Source organism: Chiloscyllium plagiosum, chromosome 6, assembly GCF_004010195.1.
Source record: "Chiloscyllium plagiosum isolate BGI_BamShark_2017 chromosome 6, ASM401019v2, whole genome shotgun sequence".
NCBI lineage: Eukaryota > Metazoa > Chordata > Chondrichthyes > Orectolobiformes > Hemiscylliidae > Chiloscyllium > Chiloscyllium plagiosum.
The window spans coordinates 89953701-89961113 of NC_057715.1; the positions used below are offsets into that span (position 1 = coordinate 89953701).

The following is a 7413-nucleotide window of genomic DNA, read 5'->3' on the forward strand; positions in this document are numbered from 1 at the left end:
TTTCCTGTTTCTAACCTCAGCCCAAACTGCATAAGTAGACAAATCCGCAAACGTCCTTTCTGCAACTGTAATATTGTCCTTGACTAACATGCCACACCTCCCCCTCTTTTACCATCTTCTCTCTTCTTACTGAAACATCTGAATCCTGGAAACTGCAACAACCATTCCTGTCCCTATCCATGTCTCTGAAATGGCCACAACATTGAAGTCGCAGGTACCAAGCAATGCTGCAAGTTTACCCACCTTAGAACATAGAACATAGCACAATACAGCACAGAACAGGCCCTTTGGCCCACGATGTTGTGCCGAACTTCTAACCTAGATTAAGTACCCATCCATGTACCTATCCAAATGCCGCTTAAAGGTCGCCAATGATTCCGACTCTACCACTCCCACGGGCAGTGCATTCCATGCCCCCACCACTCTCTGGGTAAAGAACCTACCCCTGACATCTCCCCTATACCTTCCACCCTTCACTTTAAATTTATGTCCCCTTGTAACACTCTGTTGTACTTTTTCCCCGGGTACAACAGAGTGTTACAAGGGGACATATATTTAAGGTGAAGAGTGGAAGGTATAGGGGAGATGTCAGGGGTGGGTTCTTTACCCAGAGAGTGGTGGGGGCATGGAATGCGCTGCCTGTGGGAGTGGTAGAGTCAGAATCTTTGGTGACCTTTAAGCGGCAATTGGATAGGTACATGGATAGGTGCTTAAGCTAGGACAAATGTTCGGCACAACATCGTGGGCCGAAGGGCCTGTTCTGTGCTGTATTGTTCTATGTTTTATGTAAGAAGCCCTGGGATGGGTATCACTGAGGAAGTTGTTGCTGAGCAACTGCTGCTTGGTAAAACTGTTAATGACATCCATCATATTTTACTGATTATCGAGAGTAAATTAACCAAGCTGTATCTGGCTGGACTAGAATTGTCCTTTTTTTTCACATACTGGTCATACTTAGGCGATTTTGCCATGTAGATGAGAGTGTTGCAGCTGTACTAGAATAGCTTTTGGAGGGGGAGGGGAGCGGGGGTTCACAACAAGATTTGGAACAAGTCTATTATTTTGACCGAACACCAAGCTGCAGGTGGTGGTGCTCCTTTCCACCTGCTGCCCTTGTCCTTCTACATGGAAGTGATCGTGGGATGTCTGAAAAAGGCTGAGATGGATCATGTACTGACAGTTCTGGTTGAAGATTGGTCCAACCGCTGTATACCGTTTATGTGCTGATCCCCCCCCCCCCCCATCATCAAGGATGGAGATATTTCTGGAGCATTCTCCTCCAGTGAGTTATTTAATTGACACAACTGTTTTTATACAACTGAATGTGGTAGAACTGCAGAGCTTGGATCTGATCTGTCCAGTTTGGAATCATTTAGTTCTATCACTTGTGCTTATGCTGTTTGGCATGCAGGTAGTCCTGTTTTGTAGCTTCACCAGGTTGATGCCTCATCTTTGCATATGTCTTGTTTTGTTCCTGACATGCCCTCCTGCGCTCTTTGTTGAACCATCTCCTGTTTGATAATAATGCGAAAATGGGGGATATGCTGGGCCTTAGGTTGCACATTTTGTTGGAGTACAGTTCTGCTTCTACTAAAGGCCCATATTGTCTCATTAAAGCTCAGTTGTGGGTCTGGGTCTTTTCAAAATCTGTCCCTTTCTGCAGTGGTAGTTCCACAGAACATGATGATAGGTATCCTTAATGTGAATATTGGATTTCAATTCTACAAGGACTGTACAGTAACCTCTCTGACTAATACTGTCATGGATGTATAGCTCTGCAGCAGGCAGTATTGAGGATGTTTCTGTACTATCTGATGTAGACCTGATCAAGCAGCTATATGCTTTAGGATTCAACCAGCTCAATCAGTATTGGTGGTGCTGAGCCAGTATTGGTGATGGATATTGAAGTCCCCAATCCAGAGTACAAATGTGTGTCTTTACCACCACTGTGCTTCCTTCAAATGGTGCTCAACATGGATAAGTACTGCTTCATCAGCCAAGTGCTGGTGACACATGGTAATTAGCATGTTTCCTTTTCCATGTTTGAACTGATGCCGTGAGAATTCATAGGATCCAGACTCAATGTTGATGATTACAAGACAACACCCTCATGACATGTGGCTATGCCACCTCTGGGTCTATCCTGTTGGTGATGGTGTCTAGGACAAGGTCTCTAGGATATAATTCCATGAGTACGATTGTCACGCTGTTGCTGTTTTTGTTTCTGGTGCTATTGTTCAGTGTTCAATTGTCTATCCCATTTCCTGTTTTTTAATCTCTTTTTATACAACCAACTGGCTTGCTCGGCCATTTCAGAGGCAGTTAAGAGTTAACCACATTGCTTAGGGTCTGATGCATTTAGACCAAAACAGGTAAGAACAGCAAATTTCCTTCCCTAAAGGCCACTTAGAAAATCAGATGAGTTTTTACAGCATCCAGAATGGTTTCATGGACATCATTAGACTTTTAACTCCAGATTATTTGTTTTAATTCAAATTCAACCATCTGCCATGGCTGGGATTTGAACACAGGAGACCACCTGCATCTCTGGATAACTAGTTCAGTGACATTCCCACTATTCAATCACCTTCTGTAATTCCATATTAAGTCCTACAGGGATTATAGAATTCTGTGTTTAAACAGCATATTGCTTTGATCACTGTTTATTGATGGCCATATCCATTGGGTCTTAGAGCTTAGCAATTCAACTTGACTAACTTTTTTTTGATGTTTGCTCAGATGAAAAACAAAGTGGCTTATAAATTTTTCACAAGACTGACATATTTCAAAACAGCTGTAGGTGTAAGCTTGTTATTTCTTCATATTATTAAAACTTGAAGTAGACTTTTATAAATGGGAATACATTTGTTCACCTTTACAGTTACTTAACTTCAGCAATCTTGCTCACTTTTGTAAAAAATAACTGTCATTCTAATTTATCTTTCTTCTCAGTTTGGACATTAAACATTGACTGCCCAATATTTAGTATATCTCCTGATTACTTAGTTACTCAGGACTACATCTAGCAAAAGCTTTACTTCTGCTGCCATTTAGAATCAGAGAGTCATAGAGATGTACAGCATGGAAACAGACCCTTCGATCCAACTCGTCCATGCCAACCAGATATCCCAACCCAATCTAGTCCCACCTGCCAGCACCCAGCCCATATCCCTCCAAACCCTTCCTTAAAAGATGCCTTTTAAATGTTGCAATTGTATTAGCCTCCACCACTTCCTCTGGCAGCTCATTCCATACACGTACCACCCTCTGTGTGAAAACGTTGCCCCTTAGGTCTCTTTTATATCTTCCCTCTCTTGCCCTAAACCTAGACTCCCCCACTCCAGGGAAGAGACTTTGTCTATTTATCCTATCCATGCCCCTCATGATTTATAAACCTCTATAAGGTCACTCCTCAGCCTCCAACGCTCCAGGGAAAACAGCCCCAACCTGTTCAACCTCTCCCTATAGTTCAAAACCTCCAACCTTGGCAACGTCCTTGTAAATCTTTTCTGAACCCTTTCAAGTTTCACACCTGCTTCAGGAAGGAGAACTGCACAATTCTTAGAAATTCCATTCCTTTTCTTAGTTTACTCCTCAATCCTCATGAGAACAATACTATATGTTAATTATTCCTACTCCATTCTGAATCGTCAAACTTCCTATCTGGTACAGCCAGAATGGAATGAGTTATCTCTGTCAGTATTGTATCATTCTGTGAATCCATTTCCTTTCTGCAGTTGGGTGGAGTGGTGGCTCTATACTACAGCCTTAATGATTACTGAATTGTTAGCATTCTTGCCAGAGCTAGAAGGTTGTGAACTCAAGCTCTTCTTTGAGGAATTGTGTGCATAAATCTAGGCTGATACTCCTGTGTGTACTAAAGGAGTTCCAGGTGCCAACTATTTATTTAAGACTCCATCTACCCTCGTACAGATGTAAAAGATCCAACAATAATTGTAAAGAGCAGCAGGAATGTCTGCCAATGTGTTAGCTTATTTTTGCTTCTCAATTAACACCTGTCTTTTTAACTTGTCCTTTTTTTGGAGGTAATATTTGTCGTTAAGATGCTAGTTGATCACACTTCAACATCCACCATCCTATTTAGATTTGGTGGATGTTTTTGGAGCTAGATGTCCTTCCAATTTATCCAGGCTGGGGACCAGTATTAATGCATGCTGGCTTGTCTGTGCCAGTGGCTGGGGTCTTCCATTGCTAACAAGCCCAAGAGGGGAACTTGACTCGGAGTATTCTGGTTTATAAACTGTGGTGATACTGTACAAGCTATAGTTCTTCCTTATCTATCACTTAAACCAAAACAAGTTCTGGTCGCCCTATTATAGAAAGAGTACAGAAAAGATTTACTAGAATGCTACCTGCACTGCAAGGTTTGAGTTATGAGGAGAGGTTGGATAGGCTTGGACTTTTTTCCCTGGAGGGGTAACCATATAGAGGTCTATAAAATCATGAGAGGCATAGATAAGGTAGATAGCCAACAGTTTTTCCTCATGGTAGGCAAGTCTAAAACTAGAGGGCATACCTTTAAGTTGACAGGAGAGAGATATGAAAGTGTCTTGGGGGGGCAGGGGGGGCACTTCCTTTCAAACAAATAGTGGTGGTTGTCAGGAACGGGCTGCAAGAGGTAGTGATGGAAGCAAGTAGAATTTTATCATTTAAGAAACACTTAGATAGGCAAATGGATGAATAGGTATGGAGGGAAATGGACCAAATGCAGGCATATAGGACTAGTTCAATTGTGCAAACTTGGCGACGTGGGTAAGTTGGGCCAAAGGACCTGTTTCCATGCTGTAGACCTCTGACTCTAAATGCTAGAGAATTTTAGCAGCAAGCCTGGCAACATCTGTGGAGAAAGAAACAAAATTAATGTTTTAAATCACAGTATAACTGTTCATTAGAACAGGCTTAAGACTCCATCTCCCCTCTAATAGATGTAAACGCTTCAAACATCTGTCAACATGTTAGCAAAACCTGCCTGTCAACTAATGCCACTTCTCTATTTGCTTTTCTTTCTTTCAGGTAATGTGAGGTCCATCAATTCCCACACAACAGACCTAAACAAGAAGACATAACACACCCAGAGACTCTAGCCACCCTGCCATACATCAAAGACATCTCAGAGATGACAACCAGATTACTCCAGCCCCTCTGCATCATGGTAGCCCACAAACCTACCATCACACTGAAACAGCTCCTGATGAATTTAAAAGACTCCATACCAACAACCAGCAGGATATATACAAACCGTCTTATACAAAATACTCTGTAAGGCCTGACATTCAACCCCGAACTCCATTAATAAACACATAGATTTACCCCATTTACCAACCTCTCAGAAACAGAATCGGAAATGATATCACCCACCACAACAAACCAAGACAGATAAATAGCAAGTGGGATGGAACACCAATGCTTCTCCAGAGGCTCACTGATGATGTTGCCAAGCATGGTGACAAAACATCTGCGAACAAATTTACAACCTGATCCATAACCCAAGCTACAAATCTTCCCCAAAATCTCAAGTCTTGTGTAAATTACTTTTCATTATTTATTATAGTTCTACAGCCATGCCTGTAGAATTGCCATGACTTGTCTTGGTTATCAACCTATTAGATTTTTCCAATACTCTTTGTAGTCTGTCTTTTCTCCTATCCTCATTTGAGAATTGAGCCAAGAACTTCCATTGCATTGGTCCACATGTATCGATGAAGTATTGCAGCTTACCAAGAGACTTGAACCTGAAGCTTCTGGCCCAGAGGTTGGGATGCTACCACTGTAGCAGATGATCTTAGCTCTCTATCCGAAAAGCTGAAGAATACTAATGTAACATGGAATAGTCTTACTCCGAGCATCGTTACATGAATGTGATCTTGTAAATTAGTGCAGTTCAACAACTAAAGCAAATTAAGCTTTTATCTCTTTATAGGTACAGTTGAGACTGGAACGTGTAGCAGCCGTGAAGCCTGGTATCACAGGACTGAACCAGTAGTTTGTGGGAAAAATATTCCTTCAATGCAATGAAAACCAGCATTTACAATCTTGAATAGATTGGATTATTGAGATTTTGAGTATAGTTCTGTTTATTTAATGAGTGAACTTTTTTTCCCAATTTGTGTTACTCAATTGTGGGTTATTTTTCTCCGTGAAATAAAGACATGAATGTGTTGTTTTGATTTTTTTCACATTTGTATATTTAAAACAACTTCAGCATACACAGATTATGAATAACTTTCCAATACAGTCTTATTCTTTCATGGGATGTAGATGCCAGTGGCAAGGATAGTATTTGTGCCTATCCTTTTGGATATGGAGGAGGAAAAAAAATGTTCTATGAAAAGGGAAGAAATTTTAACAATACCGTACCACTTGAAGCAAGAGTGCAGAATACCTAACCAACATTTTGCATACATCTGAGATGTTATTGAATATTCCCTTCATCTGTTTTCACAAATACATTATGGACAAAAAGGTAACTAGGGAGAGAATAGGGCTCCTCAAAGATCAGCCAGGTGGCCTTTGTGTGGAGCCGCAGGAGATGGGGCAGATACTAAACGAGTATATTGCATCAGTATTTACTGTGGGAAAAGGACATGGAAAATATAGAATATAGGGAAGTAGATGGTGACATCTTGAAAAATGTCCACATTACAGAGCAGGAAGTGCTGGATGTCTTGAAAAGCATAAAAGTGGATAAATCCCAAGGACCTAATCTTTGGGAATCTAGGGAAGTATTGCTGGGCCTCTTCCTGAGATATTTGTATCATCGATAGTCACAGGTGAGGTGCCAGAAGACTGGAGGTTGGCTAACGTGGTGCCAATGTTTAATAAAGGTGGTAAGAACAAGCCAGGGAACTATAGTGAGCCTGACATCAATGGTGGGCAAGTTGTTGGAGAGAATCCTGAGGGACAGGATGTACACGTATTTGGAAAGGCAAGGACTGATTAGGGATAGTTAATGTGTCTTTGTGCATGGGAAATCATGCCTCACAAACTTGATTGAGTTTTTTGAAGAAGTAACAAAGAGGATTGAGGAGGGCAGAGCGGCAGATGTAATCTATATGGATTTCAGTAAGGCATTTGACAAGGTTCCATTTGGCAGACTGGTGAGCAATTGGATAGAGAACTGGCTAAGGTAGAAGACAGAAGGTTGTTTTTCAGGCTGAAGGCCTGGGACCAGTGGAGTGCCACAAGGATTGGTGCTGGGTCCACTATTTCTCATCATTTATATAAATGATTTGGAAGTGAGTATAAGAGATTTGGTTAGTAACTTTGCTGATGACACCAAATTTGGAGGTATAGTGGACCGCAAAGAAGGTTACCTCAGAACAGGATCTTGATCAGATGAGCCAATGGACTGATAAGTGGAGATGGAATTTAATTTTGATAAATGTGAGGTGC

The 7413-nt window shown here is 41.4% G+C and overlaps 1 long non-coding RNA gene across 1 annotated transcript in view; it reads left to right on the forward strand.

Moving 5' to 3' along the window:
• Nucleotides 1–5379, forward strand: part of LOC122550802 — an 18406-nt gene extending 13027 nt beyond the window's left edge. Inside the window, exon 3 of the long non-coding RNA XR_006311948.1 lies at nucleotides 5035–5379. This is a non-coding gene — a long non-coding RNA (uncharacterized LOC122550802). The remainder of the gene's footprint in view (nucleotides 1–5034) is intronic.
• The last annotated feature ends 2034 nt before the right edge of the window (nucleotides 5380–7413 follow it).